The sequence below is a fragment of the Heterocephalus glaber genome, unplaced genomic scaffold (assembly GCF_053883595.1).
Source record: "Heterocephalus glaber isolate CG9 unplaced genomic scaffold, H.glaber_assembly_v1.0 deba00000331, whole genome shotgun sequence".
In the NCBI taxonomy this organism is placed as follows: domain Eukaryota; kingdom Metazoa; phylum Chordata; class Mammalia; order Rodentia; family Bathyergidae; genus Heterocephalus; species Heterocephalus glaber.
Genome location: NW_028258142.1, coordinates 22,412,178 through 22,425,384, shown reverse-complemented (window position 1 = coordinate 22,425,384; position 13,207 = coordinate 22,412,178). Strand labels below are relative to the sequence as shown.

At 41.9% G+C, this 13,207-nt stretch overlaps 1 protein-coding gene and 1 long non-coding RNA gene across 6 annotated transcripts in view; one reads left to right on the top strand and one right to left on the bottom strand.

Annotated features, from left to right (window-relative positions):
* Positions 1-13,207, bottom strand: part of Ccbe1 (collagen and calcium binding EGF domains 1) — a 268,355-nt gene that overhangs the window by 60,702 nt on the left and 194,446 nt on the right. The window lies entirely within an intron of this gene.
* The window catches only part of LOC147830056 (uncharacterized), a 64,818-nt gene that overhangs the window by 10,735 nt on the left and 40,876 nt on the right, over positions 1-13,207 (top strand). For all 3 annotated transcript variants that reach the window (XR_015443291.1, XR_015443290.1, XR_015443289.1), the window contains exon 2: positions 10,859-11,068. This is a non-coding gene — a long non-coding RNA (uncharacterized LOC147830056). The remainder of the gene's footprint in view (positions 1-10,858; positions 11,069-13,207) is intronic.

The following is a 13,207-nucleotide window of genomic DNA, read 5'->3' as shown; positions in this document are numbered from 1 at the left end:
TGGTAGACTTGCCTCTTTGGAGATTCATTTCCTCATTGCAAAATGAGAGAGTTAGACTGAGTTAGATGGCCACTATGTAGTACTTCTTTCCAGCTCTACAATTCTATGATAAATGTCAGATATCTTGGTAATACTTGAAAGCTCCCTAGTGAGATGGAAGGAGAAGTGGGAAAGTATAGAACTCTGGGCCACATTCAAGCTATTAGGAATTGAAAACAATGATTTGGCTGTTATTTTCCTCTACATTTTCTAACAGATCACATGATGACATCCTCAAAGTAAACATGAGACCAAGAGGTGGCCGGCAGGATGAGAGTAGCCATCCCTGGGCCTGATGCCCTGGGATGTATTAACCATGCTGTCACACATTTATCATCATACAGCTGGGTTATCACAACTGCATACAAACACAGGAAAAACTAAACAGTCATATAATTAACCAGCATGAACTAAAGACATAATGTTTTTGATTAGCTACTATGTAGTACATCTCAAAATGTGAAAAATAGATGCTCAAATTTGATTTGGCAGGAGAAAGAAAGACTTGGAAAACCAGAAATTTTCTTACTAAGTTACCCAATTTCACATCTTTTAAAATAATTTATTAAAGGCATGTTAAAATGAGAACAAAATAAAAGATTCATTCACTATAAAAGATAAATATAGTAAAAATTTAAGCCAAAGAGATCTTCTACAGTTGAACACTATAGTTAGAGCTAATTTTCCTGAAAATTTACCCACCAAAGGAAGCAACAATGAGTTAGCTTTTATAGAGGAGGTAAGAAATATAATAAGGGAAGTTCACCACTTAAGACTCTGAACCCAAAAGGGAGGGCCCGCTAGAATTAAGATAATTTAAGCAGGGGTTGTTTACACAGGGCCAGGGGTACAAATACATGGGTGTTGGGACAGGGGAATGATGAGGTGAGCACATGAACTTAAGCTGACTGCACAGCAGAGCTGTGTGGTTGAATAGTGCCCCCTCCAAAAATTCATGTTCTCCCTAGAACCTCAGAAGATGACTTTATCTGCAAACAGGACCTATGCAGAAGTAATAAGGATTGGCATGAGATCATACTAGGTTAGAGATGAGCCCTAAATCTAACAACAGAGTCTTTATGAGAGATCAAAAAGGACACAGATTCAGAGAAGGTGGACATGTGAAGATGGAGACAGAGTGAGTGTACTATGTACAAGTCAAGAAACACCAAAGACTGCTACAACCAGGAGCAGCTAGGAGACAGGCATGGGACAGTTCCTCCTTCAGTGCCTCCAGAAACAACCAATTCTGATGACACATGAGTTTCAGACTTCTGGCCTCCTAATGTGAGAGAATACATTTCTGTTGATTTAACATGTTCACAATGGGGCTGCAGTTTGTATGTCTTGCTGCCAGTAGCTCAGAACCACAAATGTTACATACATGACTGCTCTATCTGGCAGCATGGGACAGTCATGTACACCACCAGTGGAACAAGCCACCTGATGGGATAGTCATGCATACACTACCAGTGGTTCAAGCTGATGGGAACATGTTAACCCCCAAGCTGGTGGTCATTTGTCATGAAAGCCCAAGGAAACACTTCACTTCCTAAATGGATGAGGGAGGAAGAGATAATCTAGCTCAGTAGGAGAAAATGTATTGAACAGATCACTTTAGGTAGACAATGGCCTTTCATCAAGGTCAAAGCCAGTCTGTGGCAACCTTGCAGGAGAGGAGCCACAAGGCAAAGGAGCCCTACTGGCATGTGTGTGCCCCCTAGGGCAAGACGTGGAAGAGTGGCAAGTGCATATCTGGAGGTACAGATGGAAGATCAAATCTATATCACATCTGGGGCAGCCAAGCTGGAAAGAATCAACCTGAATCTGCTTCACATAAAGTGACTATTACTCTTCCCAGATATAAATGATGCTAAGGACCCAGTCAATTTTTCCCAGACCAGGTCCTCTTCTCGCATCCTCTTTGGCTGAGATTTCCTGAACTCAAGCTTTCCTCCTTACTCCCTTTGCTCTGTTCTCTGTCTCTACACACATTATTCATCGTGGCATTTCCTTACCCGCTGATTCCTACATCTGTCTCCCCAGCCTCACTCCAGCTCAAGCCCCATTTTGCAATGACCCCAGAAATTTTCACCAAGGGATCTCATAAGCTGTTCCAAGTCAAAACATCTGAAAAGCAACCCTATATTTTTCTAAAACTAACACTCCTTCAGAATCGCTCATCTTATTTCTCCAAACCATCTAGGCTGAAGCCCTCTAATTCACACAGCTTTTCTCAATATCGAGGGCTCTTAGTACCTGTTTCCCTGCATTTCTACAATTGCTTTACCCTGATAATGGCAAACATGCTCTACCCTGGTATTCAGACTCCAGGCCCCCAGTTCTTCCAGCTTGGCTATGTGCAAGGCACAATTAATTACCTTGCTCTTCTTCAATTTCTTCCATGACCTCTCTGCCTCATGTTCGTTTTTGTTAGAGTCATAACCTTCCCCATGGCTTCTGAGGATCTTCCTATTCCAACTCCATTCTTCTTTTTCAGCCTCCTTCTTGACAGGTGTCAACTAGACACCCACTGTGGTCAGGCTGCTGTGCTGTCTTGCCCTCACACTGTACCTATGCCCCTCCCTTTATCACTGGATGATATTAGCCACCTAAACTCCAGGCACCAGGGTCCACCACAAGCCTAACTGAGTGGAAAGCATCTGTCAAAAATCCTACAAAATTTGCCATCAGTGTTTCCTTTAGAATCAGTAGTAAACATGCACCCAATCATAAACTCTTACATATTTCTTTATGTCCTTTTTTCCAAGATGAATCTGAAAAGTGTTACAGTAATTGGTGTTTCTCTAGAAGCAAGAATATAATACATATAGCACAATAACTAAGAGCTTGGTGTTTGGAGTCAGACAGACCTGTGTTTGGATTCCTGCTCATGCATATACTAGACCTCTTTTCTGTATCTGTTTTCTCATCTGTAAAAAAGACCCCATTTCCTTTTCTTTTTCTTTTTTGTACTGGGGATTTAACTCAGGATCTTGCACTTGTGAGACAGGTGGCGAAACCACTGAGTTAAATCCCTGGCCCTCATCTGTAAAAAAGAAATTTAAAAGTTGCCTCATGGTGGTATTGTAGAAGTAAGAAGAGATAATTTACATAAAATGCTTACCACAGCAAAGACACAAAATTAGACCCTTAATATAAATAACAAACATCCAAGTCAGGTAACATACGCAAAGCCAACAATTGAATGTATTTTTAAAGTACATGTAGACCAGGTAGGAGTAGTTAGCTACTAGGTTACATCACATGGTCTCTATTGTCACTTGCCTTGTTTTGTAAGGCCAACATTTTTGCTCAGCCATGCTAGGTTGGAGAACAAGGAGAAAGAAGATTCAAGACTGCAGCTTTCCTAAACAGACCAACTTGAAATCACTGCTTTTGTGGTTCCCCAATTGTTCTATGTCAAAAAACCAAACAAACAAAATGAAACAAAACAAAACAAAAAGCGCTCTGGTTATAGTAGGCAATGGCTGCCATATTATCTCCATGTTCATCAATGTGGTTAGCTGCCTCTCGGTCACCACTTAACATTAAAAGCAAAATCTAAAGTTTCTCTCTATAAAGATGCAAGTACAAATGAAAAATAAGATGCATTTATGTAGTAGCTATAATGGTTAGCAATCTATCTGATCACGAATCTTAAAGATCCCATCTATCCATCATTTGCTATCACTAATATACAATCAAATTCTTAGCAATTACATTTTTATCCTCATTGTGCACTGAGGAATGATAAACACTGAGAAAATGCTAACATTTTTATTCTGAATGTAATTAATACCTTCAGATAAAAAGAAGGAAAAACAACAAAGAACTTGGTCCTTAACCAGAACTCCTTGTGGGCACACATTGAAACAATGAGACTTTGGACCCATTTTGAATCTAGCACATTTCTGAAGTTAACAGCCGCACACTGCATGAAAGAGGAACTTCAGTGCCTAGTGGAAATGAGCCACTGTCATACAAGAGGGAATTAGAAAACAGTTGTTTCATGTGTGCTCTGCAGTGACCTTCCTGAAATCCAGACGCTTTCTTCTCTCCGAAAGGTATTTTTAGATAGGGCTGATTTATCAAATGTCACTATTAATAACCTGGGTGAGAAAAGGAGTAACTGTTGAAGTGAGTCAACTTGTTTTCAAACTTATGGGGTGAGGGTGACTTAAGGGGAAGGCTGGGAAGTTGCATGACTATTCATTTGCTGGACGAGGATGCTGGAATTTCAAAGGCAGGAAGCCAGCCCAAAAGCCAGTGAATCCAAGCATCAGGCAATAGCGATGTTGGGAGTTCAAGTCCTAAAGTGTGAGCTTCCTGGTGGATGGTGCACACCTGTGATCCCAGGACTTGAGAGGCTGAGGCAGGAGGATACCTGACAGTTCAAGGCCAGCTGGGACTACACAGTGAGCTCAAGGCCAGACTGAACTGCAAAGTGAGACCCTGCCTCAAAAAACAAACAAACAAACAAACAAACAAACAAAAACAGCCTAAAATGGGAGCCATCATCATGGCAGAATCCAAATACATCTGGCCTTGGGAAGTCCTGCCAGGGAGAAATCTTTTGCCTCAACTGTGAGTGACTAAAGTCCTCTGGAATCTATTCTTTTGCATGATCATCAATTATTGCTGCCATGTGAATGATGGAGAATGCTGGGACCATTTCCTATGTCCGTTGTAAGTTTTAAGGGAGAGGGAGAAAGACATAGTAGGATTTGATTATTTTTGCTGTTCAGAATTCTGCCACTTCTGCTGCTGCTGCTGCCATATTTCCTTGAATCTGGGACCATTATCAAGTAGTCCATGTATCACAGTTTTTTTTAAGTTGCCAGTTAATGCTTCATTGTCTACTTCTGTTTTGTTTTGGTTTGTTTTGCTGAGACAGGGTCTTGCTATGTAGTTCAGGCTGGCCTCAAATTTAAAGCAATCCTCCTGGCTCAGCCTCCCAACTTCCGGGATTTTAGGCATGTGCCACCACACCCGGCTCTTTCATATTTGCTAAAGTAGTTATTTTAACCCTATGTAGACAGATTATTGTTTTTCCAGGATATATACTTATAAACAAAATAAATTGGTAGAGGATCTTTTTTTTTTGCTTAAATTCTTTTATTGGTACATTTTAGGTATACAATACATTTACATTTATCATTAGGTGCTTGTACCTGTACATGTTGTATCTTGGTTCTTATTTTTCCCCATTCCCTATGCGCCCTTCTCTATTTACAAAGACTTTTCCATTTTTTCCTTTTCTCATAATTTTTCCTTTCCCTTCTTTCCTTTCCCCTTCCCCTCCCACTTCCCCTCCCCCTTTGGACCTTTTCTTCCTATTTCAAATTATCAATTATTCATTTTAATCATTTTAATCCTTATTTACACTTTCAGTTTCTCATACCAGAGAAACTATTTGGTATTTACACATGTGTGTCCTATTTATTTCACTTAAGAGGATGGCCTCAATATGCATCCATTTAGCTATAAATGTCTCTAGTTTCTCATTCTTTATGGCTGAGTAGTACTCCATTTTATACAAAACACCATTTCACATATGGAGTCTGACTTGGGAATCCTTCTTCCAACTCATCAGCAACTCTTCCTCTACATAAAACATTGCCCTTCATCTTTTTAGGAACACTGATGATGTGGCATTTTTAGAACATAATCCCTAAAGAATTAGAAGTCACTGGTACCAGGCCTCGAAGTAGACTCTGAGTATCCAAAGCTGGCCTGTGCCTCCTGCTTGGAGAAAGCTACTAAAGATACTGAATTGGCCACTTTCCCAGTACCGACATTGCTGGTCAGTGGTCCTAAGAGTGCATTATTGTGTCTTAGGGACTTTTCTTTCCAACAGTTGAAATCCTGATGTGAGTTTTGATATATTCACTGTATGTGTACTTGCAGGCAATGGTACCTCAATTTTAACTGCTGTTTGGCTAATGGTGAATGAAAGACACATCTCATTTTCAGAAATTAAAATGCAAAAGATGACATGTCAGAATCGATGACAGTTGAACATGATAATATTATGCTCTGCTTCCAGGGTACTTGACCTTCTCACAGCTCCTGAAGCACCCTCCTCTCCTCTGGTGCATCATAGTTCAGAAGCCCTCTCTCCCCTAGGCTTAAAGGGATCCAACCTTAGGTAGGCTGAGCCAATTCATTTGCTTAGGAATTTTGCAACAAGTGACTGATGTCATCAATCAGCTGTAGGGAGCAGAGCAGAGCACCCACTGACTTTTAGAGTTGGGGGCAGCCATTTGGGGGACCTGTGTGTGCTGAATGAGGTCAGGAAGATGAGGAGGAGAGGCAGAACAGAGCACACCCAGAGAAAAGCTATGAGGACACTGAACAGGAAGAAATAGAGAAAAGAGCCTTAGTCCTTGATTCTTGCTCATGTGAGGCTGCTGTGTACTGTACCTTCTGTCTTTGGGTTTAGCAGTTCCTTTGCGGCCTTGTAATCAATCCCCATTTCCACCTCAGGTAGGATGTGTAGGATTTTGGTTTCAGTAACCTCAAAAGCTATAGCAGCAGGAGCTAGAAACCAGGTGTTATCACATTCATCCCTCAGAAGGATGGAATTAAAGGATGTTCAGCATGTTCCCTCATGATGCCAGCAGGTGTGGGGCAAGGAAGAAAAGAACCCCAAGGTCTGCAGTCCATAATGGGGGTTCTTTCTCCTACATACTTGCTAGAGTGCTGTTCAAAGACAGAGCAAGCTTTCTGAGATGATATAAAGCAGGGCTGAAGGTGAGGGGGAAATTCAGTCTTACTGGGAGATGTGGTTCAATCCACGAGGACCCTGGTAGGAGGAGGAACAGCACCCTGCTCTCACAAGATGGGTGAAGGCGTGGCAACACAGGCACCCACTTTGTCTCATCTTCCTTCCAGGTTCCAGCCTGCACCCTGAACCGAGAGATTGTCGGGGAGACATCAGAGCTCTCCTAATCTGAAGCAGGGCATGTCTTTGTGACAGGAGATTCAGGAAAGAGACAAAGAGAAAGAGAGAAGTAGGACTGCCTTCTCTAGGGCATGTGTAGTTTTCTTGAGAACAGGGTAAGAACGGTCATTTCAGAGAACTGAAAGGGGTCTGGGTGTAGGCAGTGAGGTGATTCCGAGGGAAGCAGATTCAAGAGGGAAGGAAGTAGCCAGGCACATAGCACCTTCCTATCTGGCTGTCCAGGTAAGGCCAAATTTCAGCCGTCTTCTTCTTTTCTGGTGATTTCCCTCTCAGACTGAGCAGCCCAAACCACAGTAAAGATTCTCTGAGTCTTCAGTCAGGTATGGAGACTGGCAGAAGTGGGAGACAGGCAGCCACCAGTCAGGTCCAGGCAGGCAGGAGCCTTCTGTGGAATAAATTGAGGGCTCCGGGTGGCAGAGAAAGCCCATGAATCTGGAGGTGACAGAGAAGCTACTTTCTGGTTACTCTGTAAATTGGCACAGGCTGTCTCAGGGAGAGAGAGAAAGAAGTGAAATCTGGTGGCATTTCGTCGAAAGAGTTTTACTTCCAGCAGAATTACGTGCCCATGTTAGAGATAAAAAAGTTGAGGCTCAGCACTGGAATGCAGACTCAGGTCTGACTGACTCCAAGCCCACTCCATCTGTCACGCCCTTCTGTCTCCCAGGAGCAGAGAGAGAGTGACAGACCATGCTCAGCCACTGTGGGCTAGCTGTGAGGGGCTGAAGGGCTTGCACAGCTCCACTGAACTGCAGCTCCACCCACAGGGCCACCTGTAACCACAACAAGAGCAGCAGTATTGCCACGACCGCACAAGCCTCGGCTTTACGATACTGTCAAGTAAATGTTCACACACAGCACCATACTATGTGCCTGTCTCAAACTTGTAATTAATTCATAAGCATTATAAGTAAGGACCTAATTTGCATCTTTTACAGCAACATTTAGGTTAGAAAACCAAATCTTAAGCAGTGTTTTGTACTAGAGAAGGAAATTGAGGATCATAAATGCTGAGCCTCAGTTTTTTACAGTACCTAGTAGACTGCTGCTAGACAACACAGTTCATGGTGGCATTTAATATGTGTTGATGACCAGGTTGAAACTCGAGTGCTCCCCTGACAGGGCTCCTGAGTGACATGTGCCCTCCCAAGTGAGTAGATCCGAGGGCAGTATCTCTGTGCTTTGATCTGCCACTTTGTTTTCCTGCAGCTCAGCCTTCCTTGTAGCCAGCACCAGCAACCTCATGGCTAGTCTGACTTGGAAAGAAATGGGTGACATTTTCAGCTGGCTCAGGCCCCAAGGTTGGAACTCTGTGCGTGTAAGAGTAGCTGCTGGCCAGGGCTTTGTTTTCTATGGACTGCAGACATCCCATGGGGAATTCAGGCATGTTTTCCTCTCCTATTTTTTCTCCCCAACAGAAACTTTTTTCTTTTTCTTTCTTTTAAAGCAGCAACCCTAATCTGAGAGGCATCTGCTGACTTTAAAGAAATTTAAACTTTGTCCCACAGCACCCTTGCCATGACACAGAATGTCTTTTGGTTTCAAGCACTAAAACATCAGGGACAAGTCATCGGTTGTTACCAGACACATTTAAAGTTGTTTGGGCCACAGTTTCTTATGTTTGTCAGTAGTCATCAATAAATCTCAATTACTCCAGTTTCTGACTCTCCTGATCCCAGTTCAATCGATTTCTGGAATTACAATAACCAGAGGGCCAAGTTCAGGTACACACAATTCTATTTTTATATCTGCAAAACTGAGAAGCAGGCAGCTTTGATATTTACTTTATGTTTTAAATTTATGCTTGTTTAGCTATCTCCAGAGAACATGTAAGGTTGTGTAAGGTAATATACAAAATACCAGAGAAAAATAAGATGTAGAGGTGTAAGAAATACAAAAAAGGATAGGACAATAACTTGGAATTAGAATGAGGCCCAAAAGAGAAAATGTGCATATGTCATGATCTAAACACTGTGATGATAAGCCCCACATTTGACTCAGAGTTTTCTAGCTGCCATTTGTAGTTATACAAATAACAGCTTTGTTTTATTTAAAGACTAATTCAGGAATAAACATAATAGGTCTTAATAATAAAGGCTGTAACTACCCATTCAGTTCAGTGCCTACTATAAATGTACAGTACTAAACACTTTCTGAGGTAGGGGTTACTTCTCCTAAGAAGGGCCTTGAGGCCGGGGATTTAGCTCAGTGGTTCTGCCACCTGCCTCACAAGCACAAGGTCCTGAGTTTCATCCCTGGTACAAAAAAAAAAAAAAAAAAGAAGGGCCTTGAGCTGCAATTTGCCCATAAAATGTATCATTTCCACCTGTGGGCTCTTAAGGTCCTCCTCTGCTAGTGCCTTCTCAAGCTACTTTGTTCCTATTTCTGGCACCAGCAATTCACAGTATCCTATCTCTGAGCAGTACTTCATCTGGGTGTTCAACACAAGTCCTGTTGGGAGACAGACTGTGTTGGCAAAATTGCAGGTTAGGAAGTCAAAGGGCTGGGGATTTAGCTCATTGGCACCGTGCCTGCCTTGCATGCACAAGGCCCTGAGTTCGATTCCCGGTACCAAAAAAAACAAATACAGGCTTAGGAAGTCAAGGTAATCTTTGAGTCTGATGAAAATTAATGAAATAAAAAAAGATCCTTTGAGAACAAACTCTATCTTAAAAATTAAGTGGCTCTGTGTTGCTGTCCTTATCAAATCAGCTGGGAAAGGAGGTGGCAGAGTAGAAAGGTACAGGCCGCCTGCTACTTTTTAGCTGTGACTTGGACAAATTTATCTTCCCGAATCTGTTTCCTCATTTACACAGTGCATCTAACAGGAATGTCTACTTCGTGGGTTAGAGGGAGACTGAAGAGAATAACATAGCAAAGCTTAAGCCTATTGCCTGCTATATTTTCGTGTTTGACAAACATTCACATTTCAAATTCACCTTGCAGAGTAAAATTGCCCTTATTCACAGAAGCCATGTTGTCAAGGAAAGGGAACAAGGACCCAGATTTTATTCTTCAGAAGGCAAATATTGGCTAGGAAGGCAAATATCTGCAACTCTTCATCAGGGCCAAGGGATAAGAAGGAGCCAGTGAAAATGAGAAGGGAGCAAACACTTCAAGTGGGGATAGTAGCTGCCAGTGTTTGTTGTTGCAACGGTACCTCGTGGATGGATGGAGTCACTAACATTCCACTGATAGGGGGTGGAACATCTGCTCTGTGCTGAAGGGAGAGTTTGGCGGTCAGCACAGTGTATCTCTGTTTACCCTCCTGCTATGAATCACTGTCAGGGACTGCTTCTTTTCCTAGGACATGATGTGGCTCATTACCACAAGCCTCCTGGATTGCTAGCCAAATTTCTATTTTGATTGGTTTTCACATTGTGACCTGGTTCCTGATATTCTGGACTCCTTGGAGGCCAGCCCCCAGCCCTCTTGGGCAGGGGAACAGCTCACTGTGTAAGAGTGTGGGATGTACTGCAAGGTGGTCAGAAGAACACAGCAAACACCAAGAGGGCAAGGGGAAGGGTCAGACCACACTGTTCATGCCATTATATGCCAGGATATGAGTCTTTTTTGGGTCTTCTTTCAAAAGTATTGTGCAACCTTGTTTTCTATTGTTATCTCATATCTGGGGTAATCTCAAAATAAACTAAATACTAGGCTTCCTGTATCAGCCAGATCCCCCAAATGGCACTAGTTCTTCCTGGCACTTCCCCTCTTATCTATAAATTTAAACTAAAGACAGAAATGTCTACATTCTAAATTAGGATAGTACATTTTCCCCATGGTAAGTGGGAGAAGCAATTAAGATGAGTCATTTAATTTCTATTTCCCTTTTTTTTCTTTCAAAAATAGGATGAAACTGCTAAGACCACGTTGAGAAGAAGAAACAGGAGGGACATCAAATGGGCTTTGGTTCACTTCTAAAGAAACTTCTTATATTACTGCTACTTGTAAGAAACTTTGGACATTTGGGATTCTTGGAATATTCAGTCTAGCTACCTGGGGTTGGAATTTCCTTTAACTGGAGAAGAAATTTTCACCTATTCTCATGTTTTTACAAAGGTAAGACTCAGTGATGACTATTTTGGCCTCTTTTGTGAAGTCATTTATTAATACATAGATGACCTCATGCCATGGTGGCATTACACATAAATACATATATCCCAAACCGCAGTTCACTGACGCCCTTATAATGAACACCATTATTTTGCTTTTGATCTGTCAAGTATCATCGTGCCCCACCTTACCACTGTGTCGGTGCATCAATTTGGTGAAGCCATCCAATCAGCTCTCTTCTCTTCTTGCAGAATCCATCAATATGTTTCACTTTAAAACTGGGTACTAACAGGGAGAAGGCAAAGGAGGGAGTTCTCAGAGCATCAGTTTTCTACTGGCAATAGCAGGCAGGCTGGCAGAGGGAGCCAGAGTCATAGTCATGAAGAATCACATTCTTAGAGACTGGAAGAGGGAATAAACAGTTTCCTGATTACTCAATAAACCTGGTCTTGAGGGCCGGGGTGTTCCAAAGATTAGCAGAGGGATCTGTGGCAGGATCAGCAACTCCAGGATTACTGGGTGCAGGGGTCTTACTGCTGCCTACATCACTGTCCGTGGTTCTGAACCCAGCAGGGTGTTTCTCTGGGAAGCTAAGGTAGGAGGGAACTTGTGCCCTTGACCAGTGTCATGAGAAAGGGGATGATGAATCATGGATTTGAGCACGAAATAGTGTTTATTATGACACTGTTAGTTTCTACCCTGTAGCAGGCACAGGATTCAGTCAGTACACATATTTCAATGTAGTGTCATGATGAACAAAAATTATTCACTGTACAACTATAAGCAGAATTCTGTCATTTGTTTGCCAATGGGCGTTCCCTGTTTAGCCATTATATTTACTTTTGGTTTTGGTTATTATTCATGTAGATAAAGGCCATATTGTTAAATCTGTCTCTTTGCTAATCAGGAGGCACATAAAGAGGAGAAGGTAGTAACTTGCCGTCAACACGCATAGAACATTGTACACATGGCATATGGAGGAAGTGGCCATTGTTTAAAGAGAGACACACTGCTGGAGATATTATGGGGGCTCCACTCAAATACCCAGAACCCTCACATTTTTAGCTTGTTGGTTCAATTTCCCACAGCTCACACCTCTATAATAGCCTGCAGAACTACCCACAGGGAGAAAGCAGGGAGTGCCAGGGAATTACCACCACCCTGAGAGCAGCTGCCAGCCAATGACTGGCAGCTCCATCACCTCCCATTTGATACTATTCATATCTGGATCAACTTCCATAAACCCATGTGATAATTTGGTTTTAACACAGCTCTATTGGCTGCCTTCTCTGCCCTGTCTCACTTCTCCACTTCCCTACATGTACTCCCTGGGATCATCTTCCCAGTAAACTGCAAGCACTTAAATGGGCTGCTTCTGGAGAAGCCCAAACTAAAGCCCACTACTAAATTCATCCACACTGTTATAAAATAGGTCTATAGCAGGTCAGAGGCAGATCAGCAGCTGCTCCCAACACTCTGTGGAAGAAGTTCCTCCCAGGTCTTAACCACCATCTAGCACTTCATCACCTCCACCACAGCCTCATCTAGATCAATGCCAGTTCTGAGGTCCCTGGATTTAAAGGGAGAGGATCATCATGAAAAAGAATGAAATGAAAAGGAAGAAGAAAAATATATAGATACCATGAAGTTGCAGACCAATCTTGTAAGATATTCCCTAACAATGGGGTTACTTCCCAATAAACCCATAAATTAAAAATATCTTAAGTTGAAAATGCATTTATACACCTAACCTGCCAAACAAAATGGTTTGGCTTAGTGTTCCGTAAATATATTTAGAATATTTCTACTAGCCTATAGCTAAAATCATCTAACACAAAGTCTAACAAAGTGTTGAATATCTCTTATAACTTATTGAATATTGTGCTGAAGGTGAAAAAAATGGTTAAATGGGTACGTCTTTCTACTAAAATGTATGTTAATAGCTGCTGTTAACAATTTGCATAACAAAGCCAAATTATATTAATAATGTATCATTCTGTAAGCGCCTTCAATTGAAAAGCATTAAATGTTTCCTTCAAAACTGTTAATGCTCTTAAAGTAAATACAGCCTTACAAGCTAATAATCAACCACAATTGTACATAATTTTAAAGCAAACAGGAGCCAAACTATTCAGTGATTCAAAT